The following is a 17654-nucleotide window of genomic DNA, read 5'->3' on the forward strand; positions in this document are numbered from 1 at the left end:
AATATATTCCTATATTCTGTTAAGTTAATTGAGTTCATTACACACTGAGGGATGTTTTACTTCTTAGCATACAGCGAACTCATCCCCCACCCTGTTTCAAGCAATTCTGTAGTTTGACGTCATCAACAACCATGCGTGATATGACTTCCATTTACGATAAACTAATTCTTAGGAAATCCAAAAGCAGCATTTGATAATACATATTGTTTCCTTTTATTTACACAAGTCATCAAGCTATGTTAAGGTAATGAACTCCATGAGACTACTCTGGGTTTGGAATGTGGCTGAGGCAGGGGATACAAGACGTGCATGTAGAGTTATGATGGAGAAAACTTTTGCAGACTGTTAACTTGATATTTATAGATAGCATTAATCTGGATCTTAAAGACGTAGAATGGGAGGAAGGAAGATCATCTTCCCCATTGGCAGGTTTAGGCAGAGCGGCTTAGCTGTCGGCATGCTACTTGGCCTGTCCACTTTCTTACTAAACAAGAATACGACATTCTAATGTCTCATAGCCGAAATTACATAATTCTATACTTGACTGCCGTAAATCTTATAACTTATTTGCAAATGGGTCTGTGTTAAACTGCATTGGTGGGAAAGTAGAGCCACACCCTGACAACGGCAATTCTTTACTGAGTTTAACAGTTTCCGACAGCCAAGCAGCGGGATGTATCAATTTTTCATAGTAGTCACATTGCTAAATAATAGAAGTGGCCTAATGATATGTGATCCACTTTGCTGATGAACCGCCTTATTTATCATTTCATTGATATCTAATAAAATAATTTTAGAAAGTTCTTCCTTCAAAATTTATGAGCATATTTTTTCAAAGACTGCAGAATTAACACATAATATTTTTTCATTGTTTGTCGGTCCGCATTTTCAATTTCCGATGCATTCTGTGTATTTGTGTTAAATTCGATGTTGTAGGTTTTCGCATATGACAAGTGGCGGTAGCTCGTTCGGTATAGTTCGCCTGCGGACTGAAAGCCAAAGAGTTTGTTTAGGTTTCATACATCGAGGCCGGTATTAGCTTTATACAAGACTGAAGTAAAAATATGTACTGTTTCACTTCCTCGTAGTCAGTATGATGTTGAGCAGGTTCATGTGGCAGTAATGCTCTCGGTTCAAGCCTCGACCGGGGCATAGACTTTCCTGACAGATTTTTCTTCGTATTCCTGGCAAATTCCAACATAGTGCTTAGATTAGATCACGACTGTTTCCTTCCAAATCCTTTACTATTTCTCTTCCATCAATAATTTTACCATTTGGCTCTGTGTAATTGTTACAGTGTCATAGAAAAAGCACAAATGTTTCCGACCTGGCTTGAAACGCGCGCGCGCGCGCGTGTGTGTGTGCGTGTGTGCGTGTGTGTGTGTGCGCGTCTGGTAATGTCTTCGTTTCGGACGGTCCGGTTTTAAGATAGACTAAGGATGAAGACAGTTTCAAGGATTCCGGCAACTTCACAGCAGAACAGGACTCCTAAATTAGGATTTGGTGTTCGCACTGCGGTGTTACTGAGTTCTGTCTTGTGGAATATAACGCAGTGCAGTCCGTTGAAATGCAGTCACTGTTTCGGAGGAATATATCGCCTCCATCTTCATGGTCGAAGAATAAACAAAGCAAGAAACCAACTGCTGATTTGCTTGACTTATTCTTCCTTCTTGAAGATGGAAGAGATATGTTCCTTCGAAAGAACGGACTACTTGGCGATATGTTTTCAGGACACCTAAAAAATAAAAAAACTTACGCATCGCCTGTTTCATTCTGATCTTTCACCTATGACGTGTCTCATATGTGGGAATTCCTGTTTTTTATGTTGAAACAGTGTCGTACCCCTGCGGGAGGAAGTGCTTAACAATTGTACTATGTACCGAAGGACATTATAAGGTAACAGCGACATATCGCAGCGTGTTGTCTTTTCTTGGGAAGTGTGTAACTTCCTATAGTGTATTAGTGAACAATCATTTCTCTGTGTTCATTTGGCAATAACGGGGAAGAGGTAACTATTGGGACCCAGTGGCAAAACAATCCAACTTTGTATCACTGACCCCTCTCTTCCCCTCAGTCCCTGCAATTTCGTAGCCAGTTGGATGGCCACTTTTACCACACCATCCCAATCTTTAGTTTGAACCCATTCTGCATACATTTCGATTCAAAATATACACAACCAGCCTACCCGATAATTTTATATACCCGTATCTGAGGGAAATGCATTTGAAATTCGACAGTGAATCATTTCATATCTTCATCCTTCATCAGTCTTCTTTCCTACTTTTATTTATTTCCATTCTTTCTCCGTTAAACAATGAATGTAATTATGGAATGGTTTCGAACACAAGGCTGTCATATGTGTAAGCAAATGAGAACCACTGCAGGCTCAGAAAGACATAATGAAACAGCATACATAGTAATACGCGGTCTGCTGTGAAGTAAATAGCTTTTTTATGTGCTTGTATTTTTTACAGACTGTCCAATTTATCGATATTTATTGAAATGTTTTATGGAGCGTTAAAAAATGTCCCGTTTATCACCACTGCCTTGCTTTTCTTCTTACCCTTTGGCAGTGTGCTTGCCACAATTTCAGTTCGTCAGACACAACAGTCACGTTTTGTATCCAGTTACGCTAACTCATCGTCTTACGAACATTCAATTATTGACTTCTCGCTACAATGAAAACAGGCCAGTCGGTTTCTCAGTTATGTGCCCCAGAACCTCAGTCATACGTTTTTGAAAGTGAAGCAATTGTTACTGGACGGTTGATTTGATTTCTTACTTTTTTTCATTTTCTGTCTCCACTTCCGTCATACTGTATATTTTACTTAGTAGTGCTCTTTTCAGATTAATTAGCATTTATCGTTACCTGCAAGGAGCAGAGTATTTCTCGATATGCTCATGTTCAGTCACATGGTCACGAAATTACTCGCCTTTCATGAAACCCCAAGGCTCATAGCCGTGTTGACAAACGTCTGCCACTGATTCTCATCCTGAATTCAATATTTCCAATCAACATCTGTTTATCCTACTATTTTGAAACCGATTTTAATATTATCCTTGAATCTGGAGGAGCCGCCAATTCTGCAGCTACTCAAGAATATCCCAGCATTTTATGGAACCCGAGGGTTCATTACCGTGTTCACAAGAGCCCTCCACCGGTACCTGTCCTGAGCCAAATCAATCAAATCCATACCATCCCATCCTATCTCTCTAAGATCCATTTTAATATTGTCCACCCACCTAGGCCTCGGTCTTCCCAGTGGTATCTTTCCTTCTGGCTTTCCCACCAACATCGTATACGCATTCCTTATCTCCCCAATTCGTGCTACATGCCCTGCCCCCCTCATCCTCCTTGACTTGATCATTTTACTTATACTTGGAGAAGAATACAAGTTATGAAGATCCTTATTGTGCAGTTTTCTCCAACCTCCTGTCACTTCACCTCTCTTCGGTCCAAATATTCTCTTCAGCACCCTGTTCTCAAACACCCTCAGTCTATGTTCCTCCCTTAATGTCAGAGACAAAGTTTCACACCCATGCAGAACCACAGGCAAAATTATAGTTTTGTATATTGTAATTTTTAAGTTTTTGGATAGCAGACGGGAAGACAAAAAAAAAGGTTCTGGACTGAATGGTAGCAAGACTTCTTATTTTATAAATGTTAAATGAACAAATATAATTTTTTCCATTGGATCTCTTGCCCGATTAAGGAATTCCACCAAATATAAAAAATGATACTTTACTACTCTGGTTAGATCCGAAATGGAAGAGGCCAGAAAGCATAATTCATAAAATTTGTAGCAGAAAGAGAAGAAGAAGAAGAAGAAGAAATTATTAGATCTATTATTATGTAGGCTACCGATCGTCTGGAGGAGGGGGTAAAAAGCACGATTTAAAAGTCGTGTGTATCATATATATCGGGGTCAAGTGTCAATGTCATATACACTTGTAAAATTGGTATAAATTAAATTAAAACCTTAACAGTTAATGAATATTTTTTGCACCAAGCATATAGAGAGAACAATTTTCTCTATCCACGTGTTTCATCTTTGGAACTACTGGCTGAATTTCTATTAAATTTGTTATTGGTGAGTGAGATTTGATTTTTCCCCAGTGGTGAATATAATGACTGCCGTTTTCTGAGATGTGACGACGTTTGGTCTAGCAGATTGTTGCTAACGTTTTGCAGATACCTGTTGACTCTGTTGTCAGGAAAGAAGAGTGAAGAGCGTTATTGTTGAGGTTTACATAGAAAGTTTTTGGACGAATATAAATTTGGTTCGTATCCTTTGAAAATATGAAAAATACCTTATATAAATCGCAAATCAAACATATATATATATATAAGGAATTCAGATCTTACGAAAATACGAGTATATGATCATTTAAAACATTCTCATTCTTTTCAGACCCCCAAACTTTATAACAACATGTGCTTTGGCACCTGAATAGTATATAGTATAGAATATATATAGTATATATATATATATATATATNACTAACACAACAGCTCACAACGACTGAACTGCAGTTCTCTGACCAACTCACTATCTCACCAACCAACTCTTCACTTAACTGTACTGCACTGCACTGTACCACTAACTCTCACTAATTGTCGTGCTTATAATATCCCTGTACGGACCGCCCAGGAAACATCGTTCCTCTTTTGCTGTTTAAATCCTGCTTATCGGACTACACAGAAAACACCGCTCCTCTGTTGCTGTGTAATTGTTAGTTATTGGGAATTTCTTGCCTAAAAGCGGTCGTTGTTTACAGAGTCAGCACTTAGCAGCGGGTCTACAATGTACAACATTTACTTCAACGAACGAGTCTTAATGTTTTGTGTATCTTACCCAGGCTGTTGCTATTAGTGAATAGAAATTAAGGTCACATATTTTCTTCATATATATCATATGCATTATCACATATTTCCTAAGTCTTTTAATCTCTTAGACTTATTGCAAGTTATACAGAGCATAGTAACTGGACTTAGGGAACCCCCGAACTCTGTCACAGTACATATTTTTCACTGAGGTATGGGCAACAAGAAGAGCTCATTTATGCTGCTCGATAAGACTGGGGTTTGTGCGTATTCCTATAGAGAATGGCTGAAATGCGTGGAAGCTATTACTCATAATTACGCATCTCCCGGGCGCCTGTAACTACGTGCTGGAAATATTACAAATATTGGAGAGTAATACTACGTTAAAAGGTTTCCACTGTTAGTCTCCTCTATAAACCTATTATTCATGCAATATTAAACATTCATTTTGGCGTTGAAAGCTTAATATTCGTTCAGCGGGGGAAGAAGGGATTTTGTATATATCAGCCTTATGAAATATTGGGTATTTTAATATCCAACAAAAATAGATGTGTATTGGAACGTGATTCACATCTAACGTGATCCAGATAAATTTGTTCTGCTTTCAGCATTATTCTTCTGAGACCATAGGACAATGTGTTCTGGGACAAATTCGAAGACATGACGCCTGAAAGCCTGGATAATTCATTGCTAGGCAACGGCTCGGTGAACACATTCCTGCGGAAGCTAACGCGCACAGCAATAGAAGAGTGGTGTTTTTGTGGTCCACACCGCGCGCGTTGCTACGCAACGGTGCGGTAAACACATCTCTTCAGCAATAAATCAAAACACGACAGTGAAAGCGGTGTTTTCTGTTGAGGCCACCCCGAGGCTATATAAGGAGGATGTCACGCAGCTAGAATAAAACTGAGAGGGTCTTCGGAGTTTGCATTTGGCAGAATAATTGAGAAGAAATGGCAAGGAAGGAATTTGGCTGTGCAAAGAAGACTTCATAGTATGATGTACTGACAGTGAGACTTATCCGTTGCCAGGATACGACAAGTGAAAGCAGAATTAGAAGACAGCGTGGAGTGGGCTGTAGTGTGGAGATAACGATAGCGCTGTAATTACGTGTAGTTCCGAGTTGACTGTATAAGGTGTCAACAAATCTTGTCGCCCAATCCAAAACACGTCTGTGGTCACTAACATACATGCCAGTATTCTCATTCAAGCAATGGGATATTTCTTTTTTGTGCCCTGTTTTTCAGTAATTAGCGATGTATCGGCGTGCAGAGCTACAATAATTTAAGGACCATATTTTCTTACTGAAAGTCGGTTATGTTTGTTGCTCGTCTGCTTCATATACACGACAACCCTCTTTCGAAATAAAGATTAGAAGCTGCTCACTTAATTGTAATTTGTGTTTTTCTCAGTCCTCGAGGTAAATTCCAAGAAAATAACTTAAAAAATAGGCCCTAACCGCTACCTTCTAGGGTCATGCTATAGCTCGGCCGTTAGCCTCTGGCTTCCCAATGCGAGGACCCTAGTTTGATCCCACGTCAGATCCTGTTGATTTATGGTGGACAAATGCCACAATAAATATGATGTATTAATATAATGTAGTAAAATATAACTGAAATGAGAAAAGTTTAGAATAAAGCCTGGAGAATCAAACTCAAGACCGTCACAGTGAGTAGTGCGCAAATCGCCTCAACTTAAACTCTCCCTTAGCCACGCTGCAGGACTGTAGTTAAGTGGTTTTAACGCAACAGAAGTCGTCATTGGGAAACTGAATTCTCTGTAGTTTTAATAATTTGTCACTAAATGGAAATTCCATTGCGAAGAAATATTGATTCGTTAGAACTGAAAACTGATATATTTCTACTGCGGGAGAAATGATTTATTTGGGTGATATTTACTGGTCATAACACTAAAACTGTGAAAAGATCGAATTACTTTAACATACAATTACTGTTGAAGTAAGCTAGTATTTCGGCCACCCCGTAGCTCAAGCGGTTAGTAGCTGGCTTCCCATCGCGGCGGCCGGGGTTCGATCCCGAGTTTGGTCAAGTGGGATTTGTGGTAGACAAAATTGTACTGGGGCAGGTTTTCTCCGAGTCCTTCTGTTTCCCCTGCCAATCTTCATTCCACAAATTGCTCCACAATCACCCTCACCTATCATCTGGGGCTGGTACAATAGGCCAGAAGTGGCCGCAGTACAAGGGACTTAGTCCCACCCCACTAGCAATAAAAGAAGCTAGTATTTCAGGCTCACCTATTGCGCATACAAATTGGTGGCAGCAAGCGCTTCCATGTCTTGCACACTGGCATTTCTTTTAAACTAAGTTCTGAGCAGGGCATTGCTGCCAAGGAGAAGGGAGGTAACAGGCTGGACACAATTATGTGACATCGACTCTAATTTTTATATTCATGAGTATTTTTAGCCGATGAATTCAGAAGTCACTGCTGCATATCGCGTCCTCAGGTTGCGGATGGAGGAGACGGCCTCCAGATACGGAGGGTAGCTACGAATATATTAAATAAGCAGTCAGGGGCAGCCGAAGAGGGGTAGTCCTCCAGTGTTTGGGTTTGTCGTGGTGCTAAAAACTTCTCACAGTATATGAAATGTTTCGTAGGGGCCACTAGCAGTACCTGGGAGAATAGTGTTAAGGCGGGTGGTAGGGAAGTAGACTGGAACGTGTGGGCTAGATGGGGATCAGTGGAGGGTTCTTTTGATGACGGCTATGAACCATCTCGTTCCGTAAAAATTGGGAAATTTTTGAGTAGCTGAGCAACCTGCGGATTTTCGAGAAAGACTCAGCTCTCTCTCAAAGTGGTTAGAAGAAATTAAAGGGGGGAGGGAGGGCTAGAGATGGGAGTGCTAGGTATCACGCCGGGGAAAGATGAGTATTGGAATGTCTGAAGAACATAATGGAGACCTAGTGGGATAATATTGAAATAGATGTGAAATATACAGACGTGAGTTATGGACTTGATTGAAGTGACTCAGGCTGGGAATCTTGGACACATGTTACTGAATGCTGGGGTTCTGCAAGTGGCCCCGCACTGCTCTACATTACTCGTTGTTAGTTTGTACGTTTTTCTGCATGGAACGTTGTTGCTTCACATGTTTCTTAATAATGTAGGCCATTTCTATAACAACAAACATTTTCGCCTTTCGCGGCAAGCGAGAGGTATGCGCGACCTTCATGTGTGTGTTCCATGCTGACTAGTGAATAAACTTCATTGCATGTACTCGTAAGAATATTCAGTGCTGCTGTAACGTATGCTTCCTGTTGCGATCCCAAATGCACAAGCGTGCATGGAGGCACTGAATATTCTTTTGGGTTCAAAAGCCTAAGACTGTATTTGTATTTTACATTTCACGTTATAGAAGTTGCATTCGTTTTACAAGATCAGTGCAGGATTTCAATACTAATGAACTAATTGTGTTACCGTACCAGTGCTTAAGAAGGACGAACTCAATTTTATGGCCACTTACTTAATCCGTTTGTCTTATACCCTACGGTGTCGAGGTTGTTTTTTTTTTCCATTCTCATCATTTTACAGACGGTAGGACCCCTTGCACGAGTGATTACCCCGTCGCAAGGCCTCTACATAAACACAGGACAACACAAACACAGAATAAACGCATATATATACCAAACATCTATGTCTTGTGTGAGATTCGCACCTACGATCCCGGCTTCCGAGCGAGCGAAGACAGTACATGCCTTACACCACTCGGCTATCGTGTCCGTCTATTATGGACGTAATGGAAACTAAACATTGAAGCTGGGCTAGCTATAAACATAGTAATCAACCACTAATGAACACGTAAAGTCGAAATACTGAACGCGTAGCCTCTATCGCTTTCAGGAACCATGTGCAATGTATGTGTGAATAAACAACAAAGAAATATCTTATATCTTAAGAGATCTTGATGTTAGTTCGGGCTCATATTCTGTTGTGGAATGGAATTTGGTAATTTTAGAACATTGTTAAGTACAATATATTCTGTGCGTTATTTTTATTATGAATGCCATATTTACGAATAACAAGGCGTGACAGTCTTTCTAATCTCAAGTTTTGGTATGAATTCTTGATAAATAAAGTATTTAATTAGGAATATAGTGTTATCGTGTGTTGTTGAATATGGTACACATAGTGCTCTGTAGGCAAGTCTGTCCCTTGCTGATTTCGTACGGTGGCTGATATGTCTGCACGATATAACATGCGGTGGTCGTTATCTAAAGAAAAGAACGTGCTGTGTGTTAGGAATTAGACAGAGACTACTGTTGTTAAAGTAAGGCAGATATTTGATTTAGATGCTGAATTTCAAATTTAATTATATCACACCTCGACCTGTATTGCAGTCACCTAAAGAAACCTCTTGGTACTGGTCACATACACATCGAGAAAGTGAGGCAATTTCCCTGAAGTTTCAAGGTAGAAGGAAAAGGGGAAATTATAGCAGAGTTGTTTTACACTTGATGTGTTTGTTGCAGGTCTCCTGACCTCCTCGTGACCTCTACCCCTCGCTAAGGTCTCATCACACCCAACCGTGTTCATCGGTTGGGTTGGGGGTCGTGGTGGTGGTGGAGGAGGAGGTGGCGAATTTCTTCTTCCACTCCTTCAGTATTCATCCTCAAATACAACTTCTTGCTCAAAAAAAAAGCCCACTCAAAAAAGATATATCTTACAATCATCTGCAACTACACAAAACTTCGCAAATGGTTTTGTGGTACGTTTTTAATTTTCTGATTTGTTCGAAACGAAATGTTTTAGTTGTTGTCTTGTTTCATTGTTTTAATTCACACTCATGATTTAATTTCTTGTTGTTTATTTGTGCATTACTGTGTCTTATTTTGTTACGTTTAGAAACAAATAATATTTAATGTCTTCCACTTTATTGGCGTTTGTTGTTGTCTTCCTAGTCGTGTTTTTTCCATTTTCGGTGTTCATTCGTTCTTGGTGTTAGAGAGTGAATTCGTATGTTTGTCGTAGTGGCCAGTGAAGGAACAACGAATATTCAGAGACGAAGTAGATTACAAATTTGGTTTCAGCCGGTTAATCCTTTCCAAGAATGTCGCACATTTCTGGAACGTTTGATGTTTCTAATTTTTATAATTAATCATACATAGTATTTAAATGTAAGCGTTATATAGTATTGACGACAAATTCAAATCACCAAATATGATATAGGGCTGTGAGGATCATCTCTTTGTAGGCAGTCGTAGAGTGTTTTTGAGTTCTGTATTAAGGTACTTCAAGTTATACATGTGACCGTATTCATATTCAGTACCGTAAACTGTAAACTTTATGGTTTGCATCCTGTTGTGTGTTTAGGATCTATGACCATGACCGCCAACACGACAATAAATGAAAGAGCTTGTTTTCAAACGAAAATTAATGACGTATTTTATATATATGCATAGATTTTATCTTACCGCCTCTGTGGTCCAGTGGTCAGAGTTCCTGGCTACAGATACAGAGGTCCGGGTTCGATTCCTGGGGCTACCAGATTATCTGAGAAGTACTGGGCCTGGAACGAGGTCCACTCAGCCTCGTGAGGATGACTGAGGAGCTATTTCAAAGAAATAGCGACTCCGGTCTAGAAAACCGAAATTAACGGCCGTGGGGCTTCATTGCGCTGATCACGCGACACCCTCTATCCGTCAAAGTTGGCACTAATTTCAGCAACAAGCGGCGGTCGCTCGGTTGGTATAGTTCGCTTGCGGACTAAAATCACGGAGTTTGATTTTTTTTAGATTTATGCTCCATGTTTTGACCTATATATATAGTTCTTGATTTTTAGTTCATATAAGAATGCCAGATGATGACGTATATATAGGTTGAAATATGTAGCATAAAATCTATGCTTATATACATACACATTAATCTTCGTTCGAAAACGATCTCTTTAATTTATTGTGTCGACGGTCATAGTCATAGACCGCAAACCGTGACATAAGTAAAACCAACCAATGAGATAAATAGTGAAATTTAAAGTTTTTTATTGCTAGTGGGGTGGGACAAAGTCCATTGTACTGAGGCCACTTCTGGCCTATTTTACCAGTCCCAGATGATAGGTGAGAGTGATTGTGGAGCAATTGGTGGAATGAAGATTGGCAGGGGAAACCGAAATACTCGGAGAAAACCTGCCCCAGTGCCACTTTGTCCACCACAAATCCCACTTGACCAGACCCGGGATTGAACCCGGGGAAGCCAGCGACTAACCGTATGAGCTATGTCGCGGCTCTAAAGTTAAAGGGTAATATTATAATTCTCCTAATTTGTAAGTAATTCCTTAAGCTGTAGGTTCGAATGATAATCAGAGAATATTCGAATAACTTATTTCAGTCTGGACCCTGCTTTGAGTAGGAGTACTGCTTAAATAAGACAGAATTGCCGAAGTTTCGGAAAGCATTACATTTAAACTGTGCCATCATCCAGAAGCAGAAATCACATTAGCAATGAACCGACGCGAGAGCTTGACGTCTCCCGTAATTAATTCTGTTTAGCACGTTGCATCTCAGTGAGAGATGTAGATGAAAGCTACTGCAGTGAACACCATTTTCATGTACAGTCTGTAACAACAATCATGGTCTTAGAGCTTCATGTTGCCATTTAAGAAAATGATTAAATTTTGGTAGAAATGAAAACTTCGTCTCTCGTATATTCGACAACCAAAAAATATATTTGGTTGTTCTCGTCACAGTTTGTTGTTGTTGCAGTGTTTTGATTGCCTCACATCAGAATTAAAACAAAATTTCTTGATTTTGTATATAATTCTATTAATTTGTTTCGCTTTTTGTTTTCATGGTGTTCGCACATATCCCGGGATCTTGCAGCACTGGTTTGTCGATGTTGTGGTTTGTGTCATAACTACTAACTGTATTATGTCTGTTCGTTACGTTGGTACAATTGCATAACGAAGAAACTTGCAAATGTTTTCTATGGATTGTTAAGGAAACGTAACATTGAAAGCAAGCAAAATTTGACAGTCGGAGATGCAATTACAGAATTTTCATATATATTATAAATTCAATATATAATGTTCCAGAGCATTTGAATTAGCACCACACTCAAGCTACAGTCAACATATTTTTATGGGCGCCAGAAACGACCCCAACTGTTGTCTATTTCGGCACCGATCCGGGGGTTTTAGGGACTAGATGCGCGAAATACTAGTAGAACAAATGATGAAACGATGAAAGCGCCAGTTGTTTCGCAGTGGTTCTTTAAAGTAAAGCGTATTGAAATGATGAAATGCGGGTGGTTTCTCTTGAAATCTCACCAATATACAAGTATATTCCTGCTGACCTGACTACCTAGTCAAGAAATTCACAAAATTATATGGCATCCCCCAAGATTCATTTCCGTATTCACAAGAGACGGGCATAGAATTTTGTCGAAAGCCAGATGTATCCAAACCACTTCCTCATATCATACTTCTCTGGCTACTCTCACATCTCTGAAATGGCCTCTCCTCTCCAAGGTTTTTAGTGTTTCTTCGTATGCACTTCTCTTCCGCCACTTCCCTGAGCGAACCGCCCTATATACACATATATACTTCTAATATTCCAAGTACCAAATCTCCTGTCCATTTTCTTTAGCCTAGGTCGTTTATCCACAGGATCCGTCCAGGTCCCAGGCTTTGTGACTATTTTCTTAACAAGCTTATTTTTTACGGCGAGGAATTTTTAACCCGACGCCCAAACCCAAAGCTGGAAGACCACCTCTTGTCGGCTGTCCGATACTGCTTATTCAATATATTCTCAGCTTCCCCCCATACCTGGAGGGATATCAGAGAGATAGGATAGGATGGGATGGATTGGATTGGATTTATGTGGTTCAGGATAGGGACTGCTGGAGGGCTCTTGTGAACACGGTATTGACCCTTCGGGTTTCATAAACTCCAAGTTCTTGAGTAGATACACAATTGGCAGCTTTTCAAGAAGGGCTCAGCTCCATGAGTGAGTGAATTAGAGACTTCTCCTCTCTTCTGTGCGTGATTATGACCAACCCAATTCTTCCATCTTTATATTATGGCTCTAAATATTTGGTGAAGAGTAAACATTATGATGTATTGTATAATGCAGATTTATGCAGTATCCTATTACGTCCTCTGTATTAAGTCAAATATTACCCCCTGAAAGGTATTTTCAAACGTCCTATAGCGTTCCTTAAGGAGAGAAGCCATGTTCGATGTTTATGTAAACGAATTGTGTAAAAATATAATTACATGTGTTGTAATATTTGCCTACTTTTACAAATCAAGGGGAAATGAACTCTAAGCTGAAAGTTAATAAGCCTTACAGCGAGCCATATAGTATTTCGTTCCTTGAATTTATAACGTCTTAACAGGTGACTTAGATATTTCTCTTTCGATAATAATATTATTTTGCCTGAAGTAATGCCGAAACAGACATTTTTCAGTACCTCCAAGTAAGATTCATACCCATATGTTATGGGCTGTAGGGAACACAGATTGAAATTATAGCATTTTAACTGTAAATAAGAATAAGTATTGAATTAATAATTTAATTAAATAAATTTAATGGTGCTAATTATTTTCTCCTGTGATATTAATTGATGAAAATACTCCATTATTGCTATTCCTTTTAACTCTAGAAGACATGTTAAATATCGTTCCTTTTTCTATTCTAAATATGATATACACACAGGTGCGAGGAGAAAATACATTAGTCGGTGAAAAGTAGTTCAGTTTATAACATAAATCTTAGAGGGGTTGATAAACCAGACACTAATATATTGAATTATCTGGGAACATTAAAGTCTTGCTCTCCTTTGAAAAATAATATTACACACTAAATTTTTAATTATTATTTATTTTATAGCCACATTTTAATTATTATTTATTTTATAGCCACATAAAGGCTCTAGGATGACCACATTCGCGGGAACTAATAAAAAGGTGTACCTGTAAGTATATTTAATGCCCCTCTAAAATTAAGAGTTTCTCCTCTCTAGAAACACGTTAACACAAACATATCGTGGGGCAGTACAGTGATAGGAGTGTCACGCGTTGCTTACATGCACCGTGTCCATATTTAAGTGGGATATAAATTTTCTTTCCTGTTGGAAGAGAGAGCTATTTAATGACTTCAAGAAAGCCTATGATTCAGTTAGGAGGGAAGTATTGTACAGTATTCTAATAGAGTTTGGGATACCCATGAAACTAGTTAGGTTGATTAAAATGTGTTTAAACGAAACGTATAGTAAAGTCCGTGTAGGTAAATATTTGTCTGATAAATTTCCTATCCAGAATGGTCTAAAACAAGGAGATGCTTTATCGCCTCTCCTTGTCAACTTTGCCTTAGAGTATGCAATTAGGAAGGTCCAGGGAAACCAGGTTGGACTGAAATTAAATGGGACACAACAGCTGTTGGTCTACGCCGATGATGTGAATCTACTGGGTGATAATGTAGATACCATAAAGAAAAACAAACTTTAACTGACGCAAGTAAAGAGGTTGGTCTAGAAGTAAACACAGAGAAATGTAAGTATATGTTACTGTCTCGTCACCAAAATGCAGGACAAAATCATGACATAAAGATAGGAAACAGATGTTTTGAAAATATGGCACAGTTCAGATATTTGGGAACAACGATAACAGATCGAAACCTAATTCAGGAGGAAATTAAGAGGCGATTGAACTCTGGTAATGCTTGCTACCATTCAGTCCAGAACCTTTTGTCTTCTCGTCTCTTGTCCAAAAACATAAAAATTAGAATATACAAAACTATAATTTACCCTGTGGTTCTGTCTGGGTGTGAAACTTGGTCACTGACATTAAGGGAGGAACAAGACTGAGGGTGTTTGAGAAGAGGGTGTTGAGGAGAATATTTGGACCGAAGAGAGATGAAGTGACAGGAGGTTGGAGAAAACTGCATAATGAGGAGCTTCATAATTTGTACTCTTCTCCAAGTATAATTAGAATGATGAAGTCAAGGAGGATGAGGTGGGCAGGTCATGTAGCACGAAAGGGGGAGACGAGGAATGCGTATAGGATATTGGTGGGAAAGCCAGAAGGAAAGAGACCACAGGGAAGACCAAGGCGTAGGTGGGTGGACAATATTAGAATGGATCTTAGAGAGATAGGATGGGATGGTATGAATTGGATACATCTGGCTCAGGATAGGGACGAGTGGAGGGCTCTTGTGAACACGGTAATGAACCTTCGGTTTCCATAAAATGCTGGGAAATTCTTGAGTAGCTGCACAATTGGCGGCTCCGCCAGAAGGGCTAGCTACATGAGTAAGTAAGTAAGTTGGAAGCAACGAATGTTATCAGAAGGACGTTATTGTGGCTACGTCGGTTTAAAATATAATAATTCTTTAGGTTTGGCACTTACGTAAAGATCTATTTAAAAATTCAGCCTCTACCTTAAAGAAAGTCATTACGTCTACATCACACAGGCTAGTATGTTAACCGTGTCTGTGGACATAATTCTGAAAATCATACTAGAGCCGTATTTATAGTTGTGGGCAAAATGCAGAGTCATTAATGTTATAGAAGATGGTACATATAGTAACCACTGTGCTTTTTATCAATGTTAAGAATTAGGTGAATGTTTCCGGATAGTCAAGGACAAGAATTGTTCTGCTGGCTATTGTTTTCTAACCAATTCTTGTCGCAAACTTTTTCTGTTTGTATTTTTTTTTCCTGGTATCAGTGACCCATGAGGTAAAGCGGCAGGAACGTGAAGCTTATCCCTGACTTTCTTCTCATATCGATGCCTGGAATGTGGGGAACTTCGTCTCCAGGTGATGCATGTGTTTTTTGGCGAGTGTTTTGATGTAGTGGTAACTGTATCTTTGCTTTATGATGACCGTCTAACGGTGACTAAGAATGTGACACCGTGTGTCCGGTAGACGTTGCCGACGTTCAAAGGAAAAACATTACTTCTTGCTGTTATATTCCTTGACTTACTAAGACCCTGAAGATGGAGGCAATGTGTCCTTCCGAAACTTCGGTGAACTTCTACCAGACTACATAGCATTACATTCCAGAAGATGGTACTGTTCAGTAAAATTGTCTTACACAACATTACGTTTTCAGATTATTTTCTGTAGTGCAGTTCACACGAAAAAGGATAGGCCTAGTAACACATGTCCAACTCATTTTATTGTGTACTGAAAGACGGCACGGGACACGCGGTAGCGTAGTTGTTGAGGATCTATGCTGCAAGCCGGAAGGTCGCGGATGCGATTCATGATGACGTCACTGGGTTCTTAAATTGGCCCAAACCTTCCAGCCGCACTATGGCCCTGGGGTCGACTCAGCCTGCAACAGAAATGAGTATCATGTATATACCTGGGGATAAAGGACGGCCGACGCGTAAGACTGACAACCTTACCGCCATCTGTGAGCTAATTATGTAGAAAATGTGGGAGCCTCGACGTCTCACTACCCTATGGGCCTCCACGACTTGTTACAGGGATAGCTTTACCTATTACCAAGGACGACTTGAAGTGAACTCATAACAAAGAGTGCCGCTTGTAGGAAAACACTTATCGGATTTCGATGATAGGCTGTCTGATATTGGTGGTCGAAATTGAAAGTTGGATGAATTCCATTTTGGTTTATGTCAGTTGAATATAAGTCCTGTTCCCCCCCCCAAAAAAAAAACTCAAATGGAGCCCTTCTAGGAAACAGTTCACAGTGCGCAAGACGTTGATCTCATTAAGATTGACAACCGTTACTTCTTACTTCTCGGTATGATGACTCATGGAGCTGAGCCCTTCTGGAGGAGCCGCCAAATCTTCAGGTACTCAAGAATTTCCCAACATTTTATGGAACCCGAAGGTTCATTACCGTGTTCACAAGAGCCCTCCACTGGTCCCTGTCCTGAGCCAAATCAATCCAATCCATAGCATCCCATCCTGTCTCTTTAAGATCCATTCTAATATTGTCCACCCACCTACGCCTTGGTCTTCCCAGTGGTCTCCTACTTTCTGTCTTTCCCACCGATATCCTATATGCATTTCCCATCACCGCCATTCGTGCTACATGCCCTGCCCACCTCATCCTCCTTGATTTGATCATTCTAACTATACTTGGAGAAGAGTACAAGTTATGAAGCTTCTCATTATGCATTTTTCTCCAACCTCCTGTCACTTCATCCCTCTTCGGTCCAAATATTCTCAACACCCTGTTCTCAAATATTCTCAGTCTGTGTTTCTCCCTTAATGTCAGAGACTAAGTTTCACGCACATACAATTATAGCGTTTTATATTCTAATTTTTTATGTTTTTGGACAGCAGACGAGACGACAGAAGGTTCTGGACTGAATGGTTGCAAGCATTACCCGAGTTCAGTCTCCTCTTAAATTCCTCCTGAATGAGGTTTTCGTTTGTTATCGACGTTCGAAAGTATTTGAACTATGTCACATTTTCATGATGACTGCTTAGGAAAATACGAGGAAAATATTTCCGACTTTGGGTAGTATGAATAGATTTGTGTCACTATATTATTTCCTAGAATGGAAGTAAATACCGGCATATGCCTTAATTTTGCAATCGCCTACTGAATGTAATATGCACTTCATTAAAATAAAGTAAAATTGGCGTTTTATGTTAAGTTTTATTGAAGAAGCAATTCATTACATATCTGTATATTATATCTGTGGGTGCTGATAGCACATACTGAAACCTGCATGTTCTATTAGTAGCCGATAAAATTGAGTTATAGGAAACTCGAATAAGCCCAGACTGGGGAAGTACACGAATTTATTAATCACCGAGCAACCTTTAATTCACGTGAGAGTTTCTTGTCGTTTTGTATGCCCTTGAGCGGACCCTTTAGGAAGGCGCTACGGACC

General features: G+C 39.7%; 1 long non-coding RNA gene across 1 annotated transcript in view; it reads left to right on the forward strand.

Annotated features, from left to right (window-relative positions):
- Positions 1-9542, forward strand: part of LOC117282151 — a 437773-nt gene extending 428231 nt beyond the window's left edge. Inside the window, exon 3 of the long non-coding RNA XR_004512785.1 lies at positions 9313-9542. This is a non-coding gene — a long non-coding RNA (uncharacterized LOC117282151). The remainder of the gene's footprint in view (positions 1-9312) is intronic.
- The last annotated feature ends 8112 nt before the right edge of the window (positions 9543-17654 follow it).

The sequence above is a fragment of the Cryptotermes secundus genome, unplaced genomic scaffold (genome assembly GCF_002891405.2).
Source record: "Cryptotermes secundus unplaced genomic scaffold, Csec_1.0 scaffold408, whole genome shotgun sequence".
NCBI classification, from domain to species: Eukaryota; Metazoa; Arthropoda; class Insecta; order Blattodea; family Kalotermitidae; genus Cryptotermes; species Cryptotermes secundus.